This window comes from Glycine max, chromosome 7, assembly GCF_000004515.6.
Source record: "Glycine max cultivar Williams 82 chromosome 7, Glycine_max_v4.0, whole genome shotgun sequence".
Lineage (NCBI taxonomy): Eukaryota > Viridiplantae > Streptophyta > Magnoliopsida > Fabales > Fabaceae > Glycine > Glycine max.
The window spans coordinates 26805864-26830967 of NC_038243.2; positions in this window are offsets into that span (position 1 = coordinate 26805864).

A 25104-nucleotide genomic window follows, 5' to 3' on the forward strand; every position below is an offset into this window, starting at 1 on the left:
AGCTATGCTTCATGATTGACTAATAAGGACCCTCTAGTACAACCCTCCATCCTCGCCTTGAATTTCGGAGCCCCATGAATTGCGTTCTCGTTCATGCATCCTCGACCCAAAGAGATTGGAGCTATGCTTCATCATTGACTAGTGAGGACCCTCTAGTGCAATCCTCCATCCTCGCCTTTTTTTCGGAGCCCCATGAATTGCGTTTTCGTTCATGCATCCTCCATCCAAAGAGTTTGGAATTATGCTTCATGATTGAGTAGTGAGGACCTTCTAGTGCAATCCTCCATCCTCGCCTTATTTCGGAGCCCCATGAATTGCCTTTTCGTTCATGCATCCTCCACTCAAAGATTTTGGAGCCATGCTTCATGATTGACTTGTGAGGACCCTCTAGTGCAATCCTCCATCCTCGCCTTTTTTTTTCGGAGCCCCATGAATTGCGTTTTCGTTCATGCATCCTCCACCCAATGAGTTTGGAGCTATGCTGCATGATTGACTAGAGAGGACCCTCTAGTGCAATCCTCCATCCTCGCCTTTTTTTCAGAGCCCCATGAATTGTGTTTTTGTTCATGCATCCTCCACACAATGAGTTTGGAGCTATGCTTCATGATTGACTAGTGAGGACCCTCTAGTGCAATCCTCCACCCTCACCTTTTTTTCGGAGCCCCATGAATTTCTTTTTCGTTCATGCATCCTCCACCCAAAGAGTTTGGAGCTATGCTTCATGATTGACTAGTAAGGACCTTCTAGTGCAACCCTCCATCCTCGCCATTAATTTCGGAGCCCCATGAATTTCTTTTTCGTTCATGCATCCTCGACCCAAAGAGATTGGAGCTATGCTTCATCATTGACTAGTGAGGACCTTCTAGTGCAATCCTCCATCATCGCCTTTAATTTCGGAGCCCTATGAATTGCGTTCTTATTCATCCATTCTCCACCCAAAGAGTTTGGAGCCATACTTCATGATTGACTACTGAGGACCCTCTAGTGGAATCCTCCATCCTCGCCTTTTTTTCGGAGCCCCATGAATTGAGTTTTCGTTCATGGGTCCTCCACCAAAAGAGTTTGGAGCTATGATTCATGATTGACTAGTGAGGACCCTCTAGTGCAATCCTCCATTCTCTCCTTTTTTTCCGGAGCCCCATGAATTGCTTTTTCGTTCATGCATCCTCCATCCAAAGAGTTTGGCCTTATGCTTCATGATTGACTAGTGAGGACCCTCTAGTTCAATCTTCCATTCTCGCGCTTTTTTCAGAGCCCCATGAATTGCGTTCTCGTTCATGCATTCTCCACCCAATGAGTTTGGAGCTATGCTTCATGATTGACTAGTGAGGACCCTCTAGTGCAACCCTCCATCCTCGCCATTAATTTCGGAGCCCCATGAATTTCGTTTTCGTTCATGCATCCTCGACCCAAAGAGATTGGAGCTATGCTTCATCATTGACTAGTGAGGACCTTCTAGTGCAATCCTCCACCCTCACCTTTTTTTCGGAGCCCCATGAATTTCTTTTTCGTTCATGCATCCTCCACGCAAAGAGTTTGGAGCTATGCTTCATGATTGACTAGTGTCGCAACCTACCCTTCGGCGGGAGGGCGACGCGAGACTCGCGGGATGCGTGTTCCACGAAAGGAATACGCGCAGAGTCGCCACCAACGTTTATTTGAGGAAAACGTCGGAAAAACCGGAAAAGACGCGATCTACGAACTTTTAAGTGAAAAGGTTCGGGAGTTGTATTTACGCACGGGGAAGGTATTAGCACCCCACACGTCCGCCCCAAGGGACGGCAGCCTTTAATCGAATGTGCAAACATGACTTTGATTTTTACGTTCCTTTTTATGTCCTTATATCCTTTCATACCCTTTTTATATTTTTCCCTTTTTTGTGGTCGACAAGGGTGTTTCCCTTTGCTCCTACGTATTCCTCAATTTGGGATGAGAAAATCAGACCTACGTAGTTCTTTTTTATCAAGTGATTCTTTTTTACTTTAAGAGGTGATCATTTTAAGGCGTTGGACCTTAAAAATGATCCATTTTACTTAGTGAGGAAATGAAATGACAAACTTCAAAAGCCTATTTTTTATGGACGAGCTTGACTAGGCGAATTGATTTTAGCCTTTAGTTTCACTTTAGTTTTTAATCAATTCGATTAAGAATGAGAAATCCCAAAGAGAAAACGTCCACTTGATTTTCCGCTTTATTTTACTAAAAGATGTCTTTTTGATTATTATATTATTTTTTACCTCTTTTTGATTTCCAACGTGGTTACGGCACGACCGAACGGTCGGAATTTATTTTAACCGAAGTTAATGGATAATACAATTCAAATGTTCGGTGGAAATTTATTTTATTTTTAAGTTAAGCGAGAAATGACTTAAGTAAAATGGCTTAAGCACGTCAACAGGGGGTATAAAAAGTAAACAAAACGAGAATAAAAAAGCACGAAACACAATGTGGGCCACTACGGGCACATAGAATGAATCGAAAAGCTTGGTTCGAGGTACTTACCCGTTGAAGATCGAAGAACGATGAAGAACGAATGAAGAACGTCGAAGAACGGTTGAAATCTTTGTGAAATTCCTCACGGAAAACGTTACGGAAACGTTTCGGAAGCGCCTCGGCTTAGATTTTCTTCACGGAAACAATTTTTCCAAGCAAATTCGAAAGAGAGAGAAGTGCCTAAGGGGCTGACCCCTTCCTTCTTGCCTTCCTCCCCTATTACCGCCCAGCTCGCCCAGGCGAGCAGGGTTGCTTCCTCCAGAAGCAACCGCCTTCTGGAGGAATATTCCGGAGGGCCCAAGTGGGCCTGGGTGCTATTTGCACCCCCATTTTTACTAAGTACACCCCCCTCTGCTGTTTTTTGGTGATTCTTTTTTCGTAAAGTTACGAAAACTTACGAATTTCGTAACGATACTTGTTTTCTTTCCGTAATGTTACGGAACCTTGCGGATTACATAATCATCCCCTTTTTGACTTACGGAATGTTACGGAACCTCACTTAATTATGCAACGATGCTTCCATTTGATTTCCGGTGTGTCACGGAAACTTACGGATTGTGCATCAATATTTTTTTGGTTTTTCGGCATGTCCTGGAATTTCACAAATTGCCTAATGATGGGTGCCAAGCACCTCACGAGGACCAAAGAATGGTCGCACGTCATCGAGCAAAGGTCCCCGGACGAAATTAGGGTATGACAGTTGCCCCTCTTTACTTGTCTTTTATTGGAGATAAAAGGAAAGTAAAGATAAGACACTAATTTCGTTCCTCTCGACTTGGCGAGAGTCGCGGGTGACCATAAAATCTCCACATGCAAATGACTTGTTGTTCCCAAAATATCACAAATTGCCTAATGATGGGTGCCAAGCACCTCACAAGGACCAAAGAATGGTCGCATGTCATCAAGCAAAGGTCCCCGAAAATCAGTGTATGACACTAATTTCGCTCCTCTCGGTTGACGAGAGTCGCGGGTGACCATGACTTGTCGTTCCTAGAATTTCACAAATTGCCTAATGATGGATGCCAAGCATCTCACAAGGACCAAAGAATGGTCGCATGTCATCAAGCAAAGGTCCCCGAAAATTAGTGTATGACACTAATTTGGCTCCTCTCGGTTGACGAGAGTCGCGGGCGACCATGAAATTTCCGCATGTAAATGACTTGTTGTTCCCGGAGGAACAAAAGGTGCAGAAGACTATGTCAGTCTCTGCATGCTATCAAGCGTTTTGTCTTACAGATAGCAAAAGAATGTTTATACGGATAACCACTCGGGTATTTCCGCGTATCATCGGGCCCGCCGCCTCTGGATGATACAAGGGTGTAGAATGACCAAACTTGGTCTCTGCTTGTCATCGAGCCCGCCGCCTCTGGATGACAAAAGGGTGCGGATAACCGTAAGGTATCTCCGCGTATCATCGGGCCCGCCGCCTCTGGATGATACAAGGGTGCAGAATGACCAAACTTGGTCTCTGCTTGTCATCGGGCCCGCCGCCTCTGGATGACAAAAGGGTGCGGATAACCGTAAGGTATCTCCGCGTATCATCGGGCCCGCCGCCTCAGGATGATACAAGGGTGCAGAATGACCAAACTTGGTCTCTGCTTGTCATCGGGCCCGCCGCCTCTGGATGACAAAAGGGTGCGGATAACCGTAAGGTATCTCCGCGTATCATCGGGCCCGCCGCCTCTGGATGATACAAGGGTGCAGAATGACCAAACTTGGTCTCTGCTTGTCATCGGGCCCGCCGCCTCTGGATGACAAAAGGGTGCGGATAACCGTAAGGTATCTCCGCGTATCATCGGGCCCGCCGCCTCTGGATGATACAAGGGTGCAGAATGACCAAACTTGGTCTGTGCTTGTCATCGGGCCCGCCGCCTCTGGATGACAAAAGGGTGTGGATAACCGTAAGGTATCTCCGCGTATCATCGGGCCCGCCGCCTCTGGATGATACAAGGGTGCACGTCACATGACCTCAGGGTCAGTATGACAAAGATTATGGGGCGGCCGACAAAAGCAAAGCTCTTGCTCCTACGTATCCTCCAATGAGGAACTCAGACCTACGTAGTTCTGGGTAACTTGTGAGACTTGAAAAAGTCTCGGTGTTTTCTCCACTAAAATGCAAACATGCTTTAGCAAAGAGACAAATATTCCAACTGATTTAGAGCAGCATATGCTTTTTTGAGTGAAAAACAATGCGTCTACCGGGGAAGGAGAGTCTGCTGATGAAATCTCCCATAACCATAAATGAGATTTTGGATGTTAGCATTTCGTTTCTAAATGACCATTTAGAGGAAACACTGGGTTCGACAAAAATAGAAGAAATCCACTCAAAGTGTATCAATCTCGCACAGGTAAGTGTTTCATCCTAATTCCGAACCATAGATATGTCATGACTTGACTTTGCAAATTATTTCCTATCAAATCAAAAATTACATGCGTGATCATGGATCAATAGGGCTTCCCTTGGGAATGGGTTCTTTTGGTGGTTTCTTCTTTCGGCTTTTGTGTGTTTTCGGCTTTTGATTTTCCTGGCTTTTTCTTTTTCTGTTTTTTTTTGTTTAGTGCGGGGCGAGAAAAAAAGGTCGCTAGCGCACGGGATTTCGGTTGGTAATCAAAGGGAGAAGACCATTTTAGGTCGTGGATCCCTTTCCTTCTTTTTGTTCATTTGGTGACAATTCTGTATTGTTCAGATATTGTCTGGTTAAAAGACCTTTCTGCACATCTCTTCTAGTTTCTTTGATCAAGAACTTTCTTTCCTTCCTTTTTTACTTTCTCCCATTCTTTGGTTGGGAATTTTCTTTCTTTTCCTTTTGCTTTCTCCCACTCTTTGATTGGGAATTTCCTTTCTTTTCTTTTTGACTTTCTCTTTGATTGGAAATTTTCCTTCTTTTCTTTTTTTGCTTCCGAGGGTAAGGATTATGGTGAGTCAGGATTTTGGCTCAAGGCTTGTAGAATGGCTAGACATGATACATGTCGGGGTTTGGTTTGGTTCAAGGATAAAAAGGCATGCCCCACATTATTTCCATGACACAAATGCAAAAATGATGATTTGGAAACTTTATGCAAAACTGGTCATGCATGCACCTATGCGGACACTCAAGTGTCAAATTTTTATGGTCATGTGATGCTAGGGCTCAGGATTCATTTCCTCTATTTTAATCAACCCAATGTTTCCAAAATATGTTCTTTTATCAATTTGTGCATTCATCCGAGTCCATTTCGGGCGTCCGGGGAAATTTCACAGCATTCACCCTTCAGGTGTAGACACATTTTCCAAAAATTGGTTATGATCAATGAATTTTTTCAAAGAAAAGTTGGAAATCGTCTCTTTTCAAAAGCATGTCGTTTTTTAGCTAGACAACTTATTTTCTCTTTTTCCACCTTTTTCCTTACTTGCCTTCTTCTTTTTTCTTATTTGCTCTCTTTTTCTTTACTTGCCCTCTTCTTTCCCTTTTGTTCTCTTTTCCATTTCATTTTCTTTTCTTTTCTATTTTTATTTTTATCATGATTTTTTTTTTGTTTATTTTACATATATACTTTTGGACGATGTTCCTAAACGAAGAACTCTACACGGTTCCAGAATTTCAAACATCATCGATAGTAATGATATATAAATACTAACGCAACAACCTAAACAAAAATGTATGTGCTGTACAAATGACAATCGAAACAACAAAAACAAACGTTAGTCTCTCAAGTCAAAACAATAACATAGAATAAAAATGACAAAAGAAATATGAAAGAAAACATGAATCTGGGGATCTCCCAGTCACGTGTCTCCACTCCCTCCCAAGAAGTCAAGCAAATCGGCCATCTCCTCATCCTCGTGGGCTTCTTCTCCATCGCCGGGAGCTTCCGGGGGCGCCTCTCCTGCTTGGGCCTCGGGCCAATCTCCGGGCCATGCTACCTCTGCCCTGAACTGGTCTGGAGTAGGGCATGAAAAAGAAGCGAAGCCCTGGCTCTGCATGCTAAGGCTCATCTGGTACAGACAGTCATGGGTGTCGCAACCTACCCTTCGGCGGGAGGGCGACGCGTGACTCGCGGGATGCGTGTTCCACGAAAGGAATACGCGCGGAGTCGCCACCAACGTTTATTTGAGGAAAACGTCGGAAAAACCGGAAAAGACGAGATCTACGAACTTTTTAGTGAAAGGTTCGGGAGTTGTATTTACGCACGGGGAAGGTATTAGCACCCCACACGCCCGTCCCAAGGGACGGCAGCCTTTAATCGAATGTGCAAACATGACTTTGATTTTTATGTTCCCTTTTATGTTCTTATATCCTTTATACCCTTTTTATATATTTTTCTTTTTTGTGGTCGACAAGGGTGTTTCCCTTTGCTCCTACGTATTCCTCAATTTGTGATGAGGAAATCAGACCTACGTAGTTCTTTCGGAACAAAGTGTTTGGTTAAGTTGTTTTTGTCTTTTTTGCAAAATATGTTTTTATTGAACAAAAGGTCATTTAAGGTGTTGGACCATTAAACGGTCTTTTGATTTTGGAAGATGAGAAACGTTAAGGCGTTGGACCATTAACGATCTCTTGTTTTTGAAAGGAGAGAAACGTTAAGGCATTGGACCATTAACGATCTCTTATTTTTGAAAGGAGAGAAACGTTAAGGCATTGGACCATTAACGATCTCTTATTTTTGAAAGGAGAGAAATGTTAAGGCATCGGACCATTAACGATCTCTTGGGGTGGTCGACAAAAGCGGGACTTTTGCTCCTACGTATCCTCAATGAGGAACTCAGACCTACGTAGTTCTTGCTTATCAAGTGATTCTTTTTTATTTTAAGAGGTGATCATTTTAAGGCATTGGACCTTAAAAATGATCCATTTTACTTAGTGAGAAAATGAAATGACGAACTTCAAAAGCCTATTTTTGTGGACGAGCTTGACTAGGTGGATTGATTTTAGCCTTTAGTTTCACTTTAGTTATTAATCAATTCGATTAAGAATGAGAAATCCCAAAGAGAAAATGTCCAATTGATTTTCCGCTTTATTTCACTAAAAGATGTCTTTTTGATTATTATATTATTTTTTACCTCTTTTTGATTTCCAACGTGGTTACGGCACGACCGAACGGTCGGAATTGATTTTAACCAAAGTTAATGGATAATACAATTCAAACGTTCGGTGGAAATTTATTTTATTTTTAAGTTAAGCGAGAAACGACTTAAGTAAAATGGCTTAAGCACGTCAACAGGGGGTATAAAAAGTAAACAAAACGAGAAAAAATGCACTAAACACAATGTGGACCTCTATGGGTGCATAGAATGAATCGAAAAGCTTGGTTCGAGGTACTTACCCGTTGAAGATCGAAGAACGATGAAGAACGAATGAAGAACGTCGAAGAACGGTTGAAACCTTTGCGAGATTCCTCACGGAAAACGTTACGGAAACGTTTCGGAAGCGCCTCGGCTTAGATTTTCTTCACGGAAACAATTTTTCCAAGCAAATTCGAAAGAGAGAGAAGTGCCTAAGGGGCTGGACCCCTTTCTTCTTCATTTCCTCCCCTATTTATAGCAAAATAGGGGAGGTGGTTGCCGCCCAGCTCGCCCAGGCGAGCTCAGCTCGCCCAGGCGAGCAGGGTTGCTTCCTCCAGAAGCAACCGCCTTCTAGAGGAATCTTCTGGAGGGCCCAAATGGGCCTGGGTGCTATTTGCACCCCCATTTTTACTAAGTACACCCCCCTCTGCTGTTTTTTGGTGATTCTTTTTTCGTAAAGTTACGGAAACTTACGAATTTCGTAACGATACTTGTTTTCTTTCCGTAATGTTACGGAACCTTGCGGATTACATAATCATCCCCTTTTTGACTTACGGAATGTTACGGAACCTCACTTAATTATGCAACGATGCTTCCATTTGATTTCCGGTGTGTCACGGAAACTTACGGATTGTGCATCAATATTTTTTTGGTTTTTCGGCATGTCCTGGAATTTCACAAATTGCCTAATGATGGGTGCCAAGCACCTCACGAGGACCAAAGAATGGTCGCACGTCATCGAGCAAAGGTCCCCGGACGAAATTAGGGTATGACAGTTGCCCCTCTTTACTTGTCTTTTATTGGAGATAAAAGGAAAGTAAAGATAAGACACTAATTTCGTTCCTCTCGATTTGGCGAGAGTCGCAGGTGACCATAAAATCTCCACATGCAAATGACTTGTTGTTCCCATAATTTCACAAATTGCCTAATGATGGGTGCCAAGCACCTCACAAGGACCAAAGAATGGTCGCATGTCATCAAGCAAAGGTCCCCGGACGAAAATCAGTGTATGACACTAATTTCGCTCCTCTCGGCTGACGAGAGTCGCGGGTGACCATGAAATTTCCACATGTAAATGACTTTGTTGTTCCCGGAGGAACAAAAGGTGCAGAAGACTGTGTCAGCCTCTGCATGCTATCAAGCGTTCTGTCTTACAGATAGCAAAAGAATGGGTGCGAATAACCATAAGGTATCTCCGCGTATCATGGGTGCAAAATGACCAAACTTGGTCTCTGCTTGTCATCGGGCCCGCCGCCTCTGGATGACAAAAGGGTGCGAATAACCATAAGGTATCTCCGCGTATCATGGGTGCAGAATGACCAAACTTGGTCTCTGCTTGTCATCGGGCCCGCCGCCTCTGGATGACAAAAGGGTGCGAATAACCATAAGGTATCTCCGCATATCATGGGTGCAGAATGACCAAACTTGGTCTCTGCTTGTCATCGGGCCCGCCGCCTCTGGATGACAAAAGGGTGCGAATAACCATAAGGTATCTCCGCGTATCATGGGTGCAGAATGACCAAACTTGGTCTTTGCTTGTCATCGGGCCCGCCGCCTCTGGATGACAAAGGGGTGCGGATAACCGTAAGGTATCTCCGCGTATCATGGGTGCAGAATGACCAAACTTGGTCTCTGCTTGTCATCGGGCCCGCCGCCTCTGGATGACAAAAAGGTGTGGATAACCATAAGGTATCTCCGCGTATCATGGGTGCAGAATGACCAAACTTGGTCTCTGCTTGTCATCGGGCCCGCCGCCTCTGGATGACAAAAGGGTGCGCGTCACATGACCTCAGGGTCAGTATGACAAAGATTATGGGGCGGCCGACAAAAGAAAAGCTCTTGCTCCTACGTATCCTCCAATGAGGAACTCAGACCTACGTAGTTCTGGATAACTTGTGAGACTTGAAAAGTCTCCATCGGAAAATGCTGACATCTCCGGAAAAGGCCAGATGACCACATTGGCCTCTGTTCATCAATCACACTTGGGGTCACTGAATGACGAGGTGCGGATAACCGTAAGGTGTCTCCGCGGGCTACCAGCTCTTGAGTTATGGCGACAAAAGGCGGTGTGGTCGACAAAAGCGAGGCTCTTGCTCCTACGTATCCTCCAATGAGGAACTCAGACCTACGTAGTTCTGGAACTTGTGAGACTTGAAAAAGTCTCGTTGTTTTCTCCACTAAAATGCAAACATGCTTTAGCAAAGAGACAAATATTCCAACTGATTTAGAGCAGCATATGCTTTTTTGAGTGAAAAACAATGCGTCTACCGGGGAAGGAGTGTCTGCTGATGAAATCTCCCATAACCATAAATGAGATTTTGGATGTTAGCATTTCGTTTCTAAATGACCATTTAGAGGAAACACTGGGTTCGACAAAAATAGAAGAAATCCACTCAAAGTGTATCAATTTCGCACAGGTAAGTGTTTCATCCTAATTCCGAACCATAGATATGTCATGACTTGACTTTGCAAATTATTTCCTATCAAATCAAAAATTACATGCGTGATCATGGATCAATAGGGCTTCCCTTGGGAATGGGTTCTTTTGGTGGTTTCTTCTTTCGGTTTTTGTGTGTTTTTGGCTTTTGATTTTCCTGGCTTTTCTTTTTCTGTTTTTTTTGTTTAGTGCGGGGCGAGAAAAAAGGGTCGCTAGCGCACGGAATTTTGGTTGGTAATTAAAGGGGGGAGACCATTTTAGGTCGTGGTTTCCTTTCCTTCCTTTTTGTTCATTTGGTGACAATTCTGTATTGTTCAGATATTGTCTGGTCCAAAGACCTCTCTGCATATTTCTTCTGTTTTTTTCTTCGATCCCCGATCAGGGGCTTTCTTTCCTTCTTCTTCTTCTTCTTTTTCTTTTTTTTTTTTTTTTACTTTCTCCCATTCTTTGATTGGGAATTTTCTTTCTTTTCTTTTTGCTTTCTCCCACTCTTTGATTGGGAATTTCCTTTCTTTTCTTTTTTGCTTTCTCTTTGATTGGAAATTTTCCTTCTTTTCTTTTTTGCTTCTGAGGGTAAGGATTGACATTCTCACCCTAGGTCAAGGTTTATGGTGAGTCAGGATTTTGGCTCAAGGTTTGTAGAATGGCTAGACATGATACATGTCGGGGTTTGGTTTGGCTCAAGGATAAAAGGGATGCCCCACATTATTTCCATGACACAAATGCAAAAATGATGATTTGGAAACTTTATGCAAAACTGGTCATGCATGCATCTATGCGGACACTCAAATGTCAAATTTTTATGGTCATGTGATGCTAGGGCTCAGGATTCATTTCCTCTATTTTAATCAACCCAATGTTTCCAAAATATGTTCTTTTATCAATTTGTGCATTCATCCGAGTCCATTTCGGGCATCCGGGGAAATTTCACAGCATTCACCCTTCAGGTGTAGACACATTTTCCAAAAATTGGTTATGATCAATGAACTTTTTCAAAGAAAAGTTGGAAATCGTCTCTTTTCAAAAGCATGTTGGTTTTTCAGCTTAACAACTTATTTTCTTTTTTTTTTTTTTCCACCTTTTTCCTTATTTGCTTTTTTCTTATTTGCTCTCTTTTTCTTTTCACTTTCTTTTCTTTTCTATTTCACTTTCTTTCCTTTTCTATTTCATTTTCTTTCCTTTTCTATTTCATTTTCTTTCCTTTTCTATTTTTATTTTTATCATGATTTTTTTGTTTATTTTACATATATACTTTTGGACGATTTTCCTAAGCGAAGAACTCTACACGGTTCCAGAATTTCAGACATCATTGATAGTAGTGATATATAAATACTAACGCAACAATCTAAACAAAAATGTATGCACTGTACAAAATGACAATCGAAACAACAAAAACAAACGTTAGTCTCTCAAGTCAAAACAATAACATAGAATAAAAATGACAAAAGAAATATGAAAGAAAACATGAATCTGGGGATCTCCCAGTCACGTGTCTCCACTCCCTCCCAAGAAGTCAAGCAAATCAGCCATCTCCTCATCCTCGTGGGCTTCTTCTCCATCGCCGGGAGCTTCTGGGGGTGCCTCTCCTGCTTGGGCCTCGGGCCAATCTCCGGGCCAAGCAACCTCTGCCCTGAACTGGTCTGGAGTAGGGCATGAAAAAGGAGCGAAGCCCTGGCTCTGCATGCTAAGGCTCATCTGGTACAGACAATCATGGGTCCGTACATGTGCTCGGTGGTTGGCCGCCTGCTGGCGAACCAAATGCCGTAAATACTGCTCTATGTCAAATGCCCCAGCCTGGCCAGCCTGATGAGGTGGTGGTGGCGCGCCTGCGGCCTGTGGAGCATCACCCTGAGCCTGTCTCTGGGTACAGTACTTCTCAATAAAAGCCCGGGTGATGGGCGGCCGAATCACCTTGGTAGGTGCAACGGGGACTCCGAACGACTGGCAGAGTCCTGTGATCAGTGCGGGGAATCCCAGGGCCCTGTTGGACTTATCTGGGTCCAAAGGGTGCCTAGTGGGCGCCATACCTGCAAAAATATAGATGGCATCAGCGATCAACTGAGCCACATGGATGCTCATCCGTGTCAGGATGGCGTACACCAGCTGGCACTTAGGCATGGGGAGGTCGGAATTATGATCGGTGGGCAGGATGTTGCTGAGGAGCAACGTCATCCATATCTGGGTCAGGGTGGTCATGTTGGTGCGCATGATTCGCACTCGCCTCCCTGCAGCGGTCCGGGCAAAATCCTGCCCCGGTATACATAGCAGTCGGGCGATGGCCTCCTCATCGAACCCATCAGACCGGTTCCTCCTCTGGCCATACTCGCATTCCTGGCCCTCTTCCAACACCATCGGATATCCCAGGAGCTGGCTGATAGCGTCGGCATCGAACGGGATCCACTGACCCCTAACCCAGGACCTCATGTCACGCACGCCCTCCTCTGTTGGCCAAGCATTGGCATAAAACTCAAGGACTATTTCTGGATCAAACTTGGCCATAGGAGTAACCAGTGGTGCCCACCGCCGGCGCCCTATTTCCTCCTGAAAATCAGTATACTCGTCGTCCCTGAGCTGGACGCGTCGCTCCCGGAGAAACGACCATCCCTTGATGGCTTCGAAGCGCTGCTGGTGTACAGCGCTCCTAAAGCGGTGACTGTCGTACTCCGGAGCGGAACTAGTTCCTTCGGCCGCCTTGTCCTTCCTGGACCTCTTTGAGGCAAGCTTCCTCGGGGCCATTCTTGTTGGTGATGAACAAAAGCGCAAAACGGAATCAAAAAATGCGAAAAAGGATGACCCTAGGGCTGCAAATTCATCAATCCCGTGGGTATGGCTTTTGAAAGGGGGGAAAAGAAGTTTTTGAACGTAAAAACGCCCTCCCTTTCGTCATTTTTATAATTTGGTGCAGGGGTGGCTCGCCCAGGCGAGCCTAGCTCGCCCAGGCGAGCTAACCTGCATTTTTTTTTTTTTTTTTTTTTTTTTTTTTTTTTTGAGGGGAACATTAACCATGTCCCCTCCCTTCTCATGGATTAGCATTTTGCCTAACTTGAACTTACTTAGGTTAGAATTAGGCGTTGATTACTTATTTTATTATTACCCTTTTCCTTTTTAAAACAAACAAATAGTAAAAGAAAGCTGCAAAATACAAAGGATACGGAGCTGCCTTGCAGCGACATTCCCTGTTTGTTTCGCACAGAGAAGAGCAACGATCGGTCGGTCGTGACCCCATCCCCGCTTGCGTTCATCCTTAAGTACCTGCAAGTAATAAACAACCAGGTATGGCCCATCTTGGCCGCATCATTACCCTACCTTGACTGGTTTCTGCCATTCATGTTTTGTCTTCACTCCAGAAGGTAGCCCAAGGTGATCCTGCCCCTGTTTTACCACAACAATATACATGCGTATGCGTATGCGTATGCATGAATGTTTTCAAACGCAGAAAATTTAGGGAAAGTTGGTTCAGGCTCGATTCTAATTAAGCGCTTGGGGGATCCCATGAACTGAGCGGAAGGGCTCAGGCGATCACAAATTAACGCAAGGTGTGAAACTAACGTGAGGACTAAAAGCCTCAAATCTATGTTCATTTCTTTGAAAGATCGTAACAAGAGATACAACGGACCGGAAATCCCCGGGGGGAGATCTAGAAAACGCACGAAGATAAAGAACCTGCAGCGACATCCTTAATTGCCCCAGCTTCTAAGCATAATATTGTTTGACGACATCAGAGTTCACGGGTGAAGGTAGCTCTTCGCCATCCATGTTGGTAAGCACCAAAGCTCCTCCGGAAAAAGCCCTCTTCACGACAAAAGGCCCTTCGTAGTTCGGGGCCCATTTCCCTCGATGGTCCTTGACAGCATGGGACATTTTCTTTAGCACAAGGTCTCCCTCATGGAACTTGCGTAAGCGTACTTTCTTGTCGAATGCACTCTTCATTCTTTGCTGGTATAAGCGCCCATGACTCATGGCCGTTAAGCGCTTACCCTCAATGAGGTTGAGCTGATCGTAGCGTGTTTGAGCCCACTCTGATTCCTTTAACCCGGATTCTGCCAAGATCCTTAATGACGGGACTTCTACCTCAAACGGTAACACCGCCTCCATCCCATATACTAATGAGAACGGCGTTGCCCCAGTTGACGTTCGCACTGAAGTCCGGTAACCGTGTAACGCGAATGGGAGCATCTCGTGCCAATCCTTGTATGACACGGTCATCTTTTGGATAATCTTTTTGATATTCTTATTGGCCGCTTCCACTGCTCCATTCATCTTTGGCCGGTAGGGCGTGGAATTGTGATGCTGGATTTTAAACTCCTCGCACATTTCTGCCATCATCTTATTATTCAGGTTGGTGCCGTTGTCCGTGATAATCTTCCTTGGCAAACCATATCGGCAGATGATCTCTTTCTTAATGAACCTGACCACCACATTCCTCGTAACATTGGTATATGAAGCCGCCTCGACCCACTTGGTGAAATAATCTATTGCTACGAGGATGAAGCGATGACCATTCGAGGCCTTGGGCTCAATGGCCCCGATGACATCTATTCCCCACATGGAGAAAGGCCAAGGGGCGGTCATGACATTCAGAGGATGTGGTGGGGCATTGACATTATCTGCGAATGCTTGACATTTGTGGCACTTCCTCACATGGACACAACAATCACTTCCCATGGTAAGCCAGTAATAACCTGCTCTTAAGATCTTCCTGGCCATAGCATGCCCGTTGGCGTGCGTTCCAAACGAGCCCTCATGGACTTCCTCGATCATGTGGTTTGCCTCCTTGGCATCCACACATCGCAGGAGTGTCATGTCGTGATTTCTCTTATACAGTGTGCCTCCGCTCATGAAGAAACTGGCTGCCAATCTCCTCAATGTCCTTTTATCGTTGTCGGCAATCTCTGGCGGGTATTCTTTGCCTTCGACATATCGCTTGATGTCGTAATACCAGGGCTTTCCGTCCCGTTCCTCTTCCACTTGGCAACAATGTGCGGGTTTGCCACGACACTGAAATTCAATGTAGGGTAGGTCCCCGTGCGGTGTTAGCTGGAACATAGATGCCAACGTAGCAAGTGCATCCGCCATTTGATTTTCCTCGCGGGGAACATGATGGAAGGAGATCTCATCGAAAGTCTCAGCCAACTCCTTGATGTAGGCTTTGTAGGGTATCAGCTTGGGATCTCTAGTTTCCCATTCTCCTCTCAGCTGATGGATTACCAACGCTGAGTCGCCGTACACCTTGAGTAGTTTGACATCGGAGTCAATTGCTGCCTGGACGGCTAGGGCACATGCTTCATATTCGGCCATGTTGTTGGTGCAGTCGAATCCTAGCCTGGCTGTGAAAGGTACACATTGATTGTCCGGAGAGATCAACACTGCCCCAACGCCATGACCTAGAATGTTTGACGCTCCGTCAAACCATACAGTCCATTTGTCCCGATCTTCGTCCAACCTTTCCTCGAACAAGGCCATGATGTCCTCATCCGGGAATTCCGGATGCATGGGCTGGTAGTCGTTAAGAGGCTGCTGAGCCAAATAATCTGCCAAAGCGCTTCCTTTTATCGCCTTTTGGGTGACGTAGACTATATCAAACTCAGATAGCAAGACTTGCCACCGGGCGATTCGTCCTGTGAGAGCTGGCTTTTCAAAGATGTACTTAACCGGGTCCATTTTGGATATCAACCAGGTAGTATGGCTCAGCATGTACTGCCTTAAGCGATGGGACGCCCATACTAAAGCACAACACGTTCTTTCGAGCAAGGAGTAATTCATCTCACAGGTCGTGAACTTCTTACTTAGGTAGTAAACAGCGCGCTCCTTTTTCCCGGATTCGTCATGTTGCCCCAGCATACACCCCATTGACTCGTCCAAGATTGTCATGTACAAAATGAGAGGCCTTCCAGGTACTGGTGGCATAAGCACGGGAGGATTCATTAGGCACTTTTTGATCCTTCCAAAAGCCTCTTGGCAATCCTCATTCCACCGATCAGTTTGGTTTTTGCGCAAGAGTTTAAACAACGGCTCACAAATGGCGGTGAGCTGCGATATGAATCTGGCAATATAATTCAAGCGCCCCAGGAAACCTCGGACTTGCCTCTCTGTACGGGGTTCTGGCATCTCAAGGATAGCCTTCACTTTTTCGGGGTCTACCTCTATCCCTTTCTGGCTTACAACGAAACCAAGCAATTTCCCTGATTTGACCCCAAAGGTACACTTAGCGGGGTTCAACCTTAATTGATATTTCTTAAGCCTTTCGAACAACTTCCGCAGGTTGACAAGGTGTTCTTCCTCAGATTTAGATTTAGCAATTATGTCGTCCACGTAGACCTCGATCTCTTGATGCATCATATCATGGAACAAAGCTACCATGGCCCGTTGATAAGTTGCCCCGGCATTCTTGAGTCCAAAGGACATCACTTTGTAACAGAACGTTCCCCACAGGGTGACGAAAGTAGTCTTCTCCATATCCTCGGGCGCCATTTTTATCTGATTGTAACCAGAGAAACCGTCCATGAAGGAAAATAAAGCGAAACTGGCCGTGTTATCTACGAGGATATCGATGTGTGGTAACAGAAAATTGTCCTTGGGACTGGCCCGATTCAGGTCCCGGTAATCTACACACATTCGTACTTTCCCACCTTTTTTAGGAACTGGTACGATGTTGGCAACCCATTCTGGATACCGAGCGACGGCCAGAAATCCAGCGTCAAACTGCTTCTTCACTTCTTCTTTTATCTTCAAGGACGTTTCGGGCTTCATCCTCCTCAATTTCTGTTTTACTGGGGAACACCCGGGATTTAGAGGCAATCGGTGCTGCACAATGTCAGAACTCAAACCGGGCATATCTTGGTATGACCAAGCAAAGATGTCTTGGTAATCTTTTAGCAGGATTATTAATTCTTCACGGATAGGTGCGGTAATGCCTGTACCTATTTTTACTTCCCTCTTTCCACTGCCAATTCCTAAGTCTACTAGCTCTGTTTCTTCTTGATGAGGCCCCATTTCTTGGTCCTCATGGGCAACCATTCTTTCTAGTTCCGAAGGAAGTCCCACCTCCTCATCTCCTTCATCTTCCGTTTGGTTCATTTCTTGCTCGAAGTTGATAGACGGGTCCCAGGTATTAGTACCTTCGGGGGACTCGTCATCGAATCTGCCGTTTCAGAAAAAGAAGTAAACATGCAAATGAATGAGAATGGGTAGAGACCAGGAACAGATGAAGAAAGATCCTTGTATTATAAATTCAAAGACAAAAGACACAAAGCCTTAACAAAATGAAAACTCTAAAGCCTAGGCCCAACTATAGAGCTTTTAAAACCGTAAAGGTTTACATTATGCTTGTTGCGTAAATGCCGGGGCGTTCCTCCACCCGCCAATTTCCCAGCTGGAAATCAGGAGGGCATGGTCGGACCAAATCCAAGGTACTTGGAACATCATCTTCACATATCGCGACCACTTGACCTTCGTCTCCCAGACCCGCACTTATAAAGCTTCTACTTATGTGGCAGGGCGGGTTTCCTTCACTTTCTTGTTTCCAACGCGAGCTCTGACCACTGTTCTTCCTTCCCGCGATGCTTCTTTTCATGTCCGCCTGAGTGGGCTTATAGCCTAAACCATACTTCCCACGATTCCCTTGGGTTTTTATCAGACTAGTTATGCCGCCATTGTCTTTTCCTAAACCCATCCCGGGTTCATAACCGTTCCCCAACATAACTCGGGCCATCATTACCGCCGCATCGGACAGACAAGGTTGCCCAAAGAGGGAGTCCACGGAGGAAATGCTGACCACCTCAAAAGACTGGAAAGCGGTTTCTAACGATTCTTCTGCGGCTTCCACATAAGGCATGGAGGATGGGCAGCTTACCAAGATATCTTCCTCGCCTGACACGATGACCAAGTGCCCCTCCACTACGAATTTCAGCTTTTGGTGGAGTGTAGAAGGCACAACACCCACTGAGTGGATCCACGGGCGCCCCAACAGGCAACTGTAGGGTGGGTTAATGTCCATTATCTGGAAAGTGACTTGGCAGGTGTGAGGGCCTATCTGTACAGGGAGATCGATCTCTCCCCTAACCTCTCGACGAGTGCCGTCGAAGGCCCGAACCACCATTGAACTTGGTTTTAAATGGGAAGCATTGAATGGTAACTTGTCCAAAGTGCTCTTAGGCATCACGTTTAAACTGGAACCATTATCGATGAGTACCTTGGCCACGATATGGTCCATACACTTGACTGATACGTGTAAAGCCTTATTATGCCCTCTCCCCTCGGCGGGGATTTCTTCTTCGGCGAAGGCAAGATAGTTGTTGGCAGTGATATTGTTGACCAGCCCTCCGAAGCCTTCTACCGAAATATCTTGGGCCACGTGAGCCTCGTTCAGCACTTTTACTAGCAGAGCCCGATGAGGCTCGGAGCTCATAAGTAACTCTAGCAGCGAGACCCTGGCCGGGGTTTTGTTGAGCTGTTCGATAACCTTGAATTCGCTCTGCTGAATTATCCGAAGGAACTCGCTGGCTTCCTCTAGCGACACCTCCTTTCTACCATCCCTTTTCTCTGGGGGCCCCTTTGCTGGCATATCTTTATTCGAAGCGTGGGGTGCTTCGCCATCTTGTTCCTCCACCACTTTTCCTTTTCCTTTGACGTCGGCGGGTTGGACTGGTAGGTCCGGAGGTGCGAACACACGACCACTACGGGTCACACCGCTCAGCCCCGTGATATTTGTTACTTTAGCTGACAGCGAGCTGACGTCAGTGACTTCTTCTTCCTTCTTCCCCGGAGGTGTATATCTCCACGGGACCGCGTGACTATTTTGGTACGGGAAAGGAACAGGTTTGGCCATTAAGGGGTACCCGGGCTTTTGCGAGGCTGCACTTTTAGTGAAGTATATCACCAAGGGTTTGGGCTTCGCAACACCGCTCCCCTCCGTAGATTGCATGCATATATGCTGCTCTTCTTTTCCTTCAATGCCGACTTCTAGTCGACCTTGGTCTATCATCCGCTGTAACAATTCCTCCACTTCCAAACACGTCTCCATGTCATGCATCTCGCCGGAATGTAGCAGACAGGAATCCTCCTTACACCCACTATGGGGAATTACACCTCCCTTTTGTAGGGCCTCAAAGATAAACCTCCTAGGGGTTGCCACATCTCTTAAAGGTTTGGACCTGTGGGGCCTATCGGATTCAACTGCATTAACTGCTCCCCCTCCATGATTGGCGAGCGGGTTGGTCCTCACATTGGGCCGATCCTCTTGGAAAGTCAGCCATCCGGCATCCATTAGATGTTGGACCTTGTATTTAAGGGCCAAGCATTTTTCGATGGAATGCCCCGGGGCACCCCCATGGTACTTGCAAGTTGCATTAGGGTCATACCACTTCGGGAAAGGGGGTTCGAGGACCCTTCCGGGAGTTACCACGGCCAAATGATTGGCGATGAGGGATGGTAGAAGATCTTCGTACGTCATTGGGAGCGGGGTGAATTCCGGCAACGGCCTCGGAGGGAAGTTCCTTGTCGTGTTGGAATTACCGGCCGGTCGAGTCGCGTTCGGAGTTGGAACTTGGGGAGCTTCCCTCTGGGTGGGTGCCTTAGGCTGCACGGGTGTTGAGCTAGAGGCGTTCCCAGCATGAGCCGAGAAGCTTGGGTGATGTTGCGCGTACTGATGGGTACCATGAGGTGTTTGCTGGGGTTTGACCCATGCGGGTGTTGAAGAGACGGCATGGGCATCTCCTTCCTTCCTTTTTGCCCCTGTTGCCCCGATTCTTTTGGCGTTCACGTTTGTGGAGGAAACGTAATCAAACTTTCCTCTCTTCAATCCCACCTCGATTCTTTCCCCGGCAAACACCAGATCCGCAAAGCTGGACGGCATGTAACCCACTAGCTTCTCATAGTAGAACACTGGCAGAGTGTCTACCATCATGGTGATCATCTCTCTCTCAACCATGGGAGGAGCTACTTGTGCCGCCAAATCCCTCCATCGCTGCGCATATTCTTTAAAGGTTTCACCCTCTTTCTTGAACATATTCTGCAGTTGAGTACGGTCAGGAGCCATATCAGAATTGTACTGATACTGCCTTAGGAAGGCGGTAATCAGATCCTTCCAAGTACGGATACGGGAAGCTTCCAAATTAGTGTACCACACTACCGCAGCTCCGGCCAAGCTATCCTGAAAGAAGTGTATCAACAGCTTTTCATCTTTAGAATGGGCGCCCATCTTACGGCAGTACATTTTGAGATGGTTTTTGGGACAAGTCGTCCCTTTATACTTGTCGAAGTCCGGCACTTTGAACTTCGGGGGAATAACAACATCGGGTACTAAGCAAAGATCCGTCATGTCTGCAAATGGATAGTCCCCAAATCCTTCCACAGCCCTCAATCTTTCCTCAAGGAGGTCGAGCTTCCTCCTTTCTTCGGTTGCCGGGGGCGGCCTTTCCATAGACAAAACTATTGGCGATGCTGCGAGGTTGGGTTGAGGCAACGTGCCTGGTGCCGGCCCTTCGGGGATCGGGGGATAAAACTCGACATCCCTCCGAGCATAATCTTGAGGGTCTTTATGGACTTCGTCGGGCTGCTGAGGAGGTTCTTTTTCATGGACGGGAGAGGCAATGTGGCCCGCATCTTCTTGCAAGATGGGTGGTGAATAGTTGGGCGGCAATCCATAAGGGTAAGCCGCTCGGTTGTATCCCAGGTGAGGGCTGCCATCGTGCCCCAGTGCGTCCCTTCCCCGTCCTACTATGTTTGGGGGAGGATGGTGCGTAGTTGCCAAGAGAGTCGGGTCTGCTTCGGCAGCCGAACTGACAGTGGCGGCAGTGGCCGCGTTCTTCTCCATGAGCTGCTTCATACCTAACATGGCCTCCATCATGGAGGCCATTTGTTCTTTCAGAGCCGACATGTCGGCTTTCATCTGTTCCTGTGTCTCCTCTTGATCACCCATCGTTCTAGATTTGGATCTGGTGCGATAGGGATCCCTTGCGGCGCGTTTAGTTATGGTGTTTTCCCTAAAAAACCAAACGTGAGGAGTGGGTAAAGAAAGAAAATGCATGCTAGAGATGAGATGTAGGAGTGATCTGATTTGCACAAGCTTTTTGGAGTAGAAACATGGGACCAACTCATTTTATTTCAAAAAAAGAAATCATATCTAGTCAAGGTCTGAGAGACCATACAAGTTTCCTAACGATTTCTAATTATGTGGGCCATTAAGTCTATCATATGCTGACAATAGCCGAGAAGCCCATGAATCTCTTCGGGGGCGGAGTAGGTGTCTGCCATCGCCTTGGCCTTGGCTAACAATCGGGGAAGTTCTTGACTCCCGTTCAAGGTAAGAGCAAACCGATCCATCCACATGGTTGCCTCTTGGTGTAAAGAGTCGATCACCCTTCCTCTAGCCTCTTTTTCCGCATATACTTGGGCATACTCATCCGCGATTCTATGCTCGTGGGCCGTGGCTAGACCCAACTCTTCTTGGTACTTGGCGATGATAGCTAACATGTTGGTTTCTGTCTCGCATAGACGCTGAGACAAGCTTCTTTTGGACCTTGAACAAGCAATCAACTCCTCTTTCAGAACCATGCTATGTGCTCGCGACTGGTCCCTTTCTTCCCTTCGCAACTTGAGTTCATTATTGCTACCCCATAGAGCTCCGCGAAATTTGTTCCGGCCATACTCTTCCTTGCGAGCCCTCTTGGTCTCTTGTTCAAGGGCTCTTGCGGTAATTGCATTCTCTTCCCGTAACCCGGCGCACTCCTTCCGAACGTGTGTAGCAGCCAACTTGAACTTCTCCTTGGCGAGTTTTGCCTTTCCTAACTCGCTTTTGAGAGCTTGGACTTCTTCGTCCTCTTCCGGTGCTTCAAAATTCTCTTCGCTGACGACTTTTAACTTGGCGAGCCAATCTAAACCTCGTATGCGAACTTTCAGCCATTCGTGGTACCCACCAATGATGCCATTACGAATGCCTCTAAGCTCTTGATCTTTCCTTAACGGGGTTTCCCATGCCTTATGGATTCTTGGTATAGTCTTGGAATTTTGTGCGCCGAAATCCCTCACAAGGAAAGGAGACATGCTTTCTTCCGTCGGTGCTCCCCTCATGGGGTACCCTAGTTGTCTTATAGCGAGCGTGGGATTGTAATTAATACAACCCCTCGTTCCTACCAGCGGAATGTTTGGGTATCTTCCACATGAGAAAAGGACTCCTTCTTTTCCTTCCTTCCATCGGGGGAACCAACTGATTGTTCTACCTCCTATCCCGGCCAAGAGCTGGTCCCAATCTATTCTCCTCTTTTCAGTACATGAGCGATGGCTCAGGAGCGGACATGGATGTCTTGTGTCTTGTTGGAACAAGTGTGAAACCAACCAAACACAGAGGGCGGGTAAGCAACAGATGATCCGTGCGCTACTCTTTTCGCACCTTCGGTCAAATGTGTCAAATAGATCTGCCAAGACAGCTACCACCGGACTTTCCTTGCTATGGTGGTAGGCAAGGAAAGCGTCGATTGCTGCTAGGTCTATCAAACCATCCACGTTTGGAAAGAGGACGACCCCAAAAATTAGCAAAGCTAACACATCCATAAACGGGACCCAGTCTCCTTGATTGGCCATACCCCTCGCCTTGTCTTCTAGGTACTTCTGTGGCAGGCCCGCTATGCCGTTCCGAGTCTGTTTTATGCGGTCCAAACCTCTGGCTGAATCCTTGACCACAGTTGCAATTCTGCTCAAAGAGGGGAGACACCCGGAGGAAAGATATGGTTTCCTTTCCCCGAGAGGACATCCTAGAACTTCCTCAAATTCTTCAATGGTTGGTACTAATTGGAAGTCCCCGAATGTGAAGCATCTCAAGGGCTGGTCGTAGTATTGGGTAAGTGATGCAATGGCTTCTATAGACACCTCTGCTATGGTCAACTCTAAGATCTTTCCGTAAGTCTTGCGGAAGGCTTGCATTTGGAGGGGTTCCATCAACCGCCCTAATTCCTTGATGCTGGTGGTATCTGGGCTTTTGACCTTGACTTGGTAGAACCTCTTGCCGGTTTGATTTGTTCCCATGCTTACTAAAGTGAGATAAAAGCTGGTGCAAATCAAAACTCCGATATCTCATGGGTGGAATGGATGAATGCATGATGGAATGCATATGACACAGATGCAATCTAGGAATGCGGGGGTCCGGGGAATTTGTCCCCTTCTTAGATACGACGTCTAGGGGTAGCAAAATGCCCCAACGCACGTTTTTAAGAAGGCGACACGGACCCTCCGTTGGATCAAGACAGAACCCATATGCAATGCCTATGCAAAAGACACAATGCGGGAATGTACACAGTATGACAATATTTACCGAACATAAGCAAAAGGGTATATGATACTCATGCATGGCAGTGTGAAAAATGGCACGCAGCGTGTTTGCTTCGTGCCCCTATTTAAAGGACCTATAAGGGAGAGAACTAACTAGGCTTTTAGCAATAATCCCCAAGGTAGTTATATCTCTCTTGATGGTTTCTAGAGGTATCATCCCCTTTGAAGAACACATTGTAGCAGTAGGGACTACTAGCAACAATAGGTTTTCAAAGAGAAAAGCTCTAGATGAGGGTTCACTGTAATCAAGCAAGTCGGAGACCTAGCATGATCACAGATTCACCTCCACTCCTTATGCTCCCATGAACCCGGGTATAGGGCCCTTTTTCACTCACAGTGTGTGCAAATAGTGTTGGTGTTTGTGTGCATCAAATGAATAAATATTTACTTCACGCATACATTTAAAACGCACTAAAAGCAACAAAGAGTTTTATATACACAAGAACATAATGAAAGGAAACCAACAAAGGGGTAAGTCATGATAAAACATTGCACAAGATTTAAACGGCCTAACTCTCTAAAAAACGGTCCCCAGTGGAGTCGCCAACTGTCGCAACCTACCCTTCGGCGGGAGGGCGACGCGTGACTCGCGGGATGCGTGTTCCACGAAAGGAATACGCGCGGAGTCGCCACCAACGTTTATTTGAGGAAAACGTCGGAAAAACCGGAAAAGACGAGATCTACGAACTTTTTAGTGAAAGGTTCGGGAGTTGTATTTACGCACGGGGAAGGTATTAGCACCCCACACGCCCGTCCCAAGGGACGGCAGCCTTTAATCGAATGTGCAAACATGACTTTGATTTTTATGTTCCCTTTTATGTTCTTATATCCTTTATACCCTTTTTATATATTTTTCTTTTTTGTGGTCGACAAGGGTGTTTCCCTTTGCTCCTACGTATTCCTCAATTTGTGATGAGGAAATCAGACCTACGTAGTTCTTTCGGAACAAAGTGTTTGGTTAAGTTGTTTTTGTCTTTTTTGCAAAATATGTTTTTATTGAACAAAAGGTCATTTAAGGTGTTGGACCATTAAACGGTCTTTTGATTTTGGAAGATGAGAAACGTTAAGGCGTTGGACCATTAACGATCTCTTGTTTTTGAAAGGAGAGAAACGTTAAGGCATTGGACCATTAACGATCTCTTATTTTTGAAAGGAGAGAAACATTAAGGCATTGGACCATTAACGATCTCTTATTTTTGAAAGGAGAGAAACGTTAAGGCATCGGACCATTAACGATCTCTTGGGGTGGTCGACAAAAGCGGGACTTTTGCTCCTACGTATCCTCAATGAGGAACTCAGACCTACGTAGTTCTTGCTTATCAAGTGATTCTTTTTTATTTTAAGAGGTGATCATTTTAAGGCATTGGACCTTAAAAATGATCCATTTTACTTAGTGAGAAAATGAAATGACGAACTTCAAAAGCCTATTTTTGTGGACGAGCTTGACTAGGTGGATTGATTTTAGCCTTTAGTTTCACTTTAGTTATTAATCAATTCGATTAAGAATGAGAAATCCCAAAGAGAAAATGTCCAATTGATTTTCCGCTTTATTTCACTAAAAGATGTCTTTTTGATTATTATATTATTT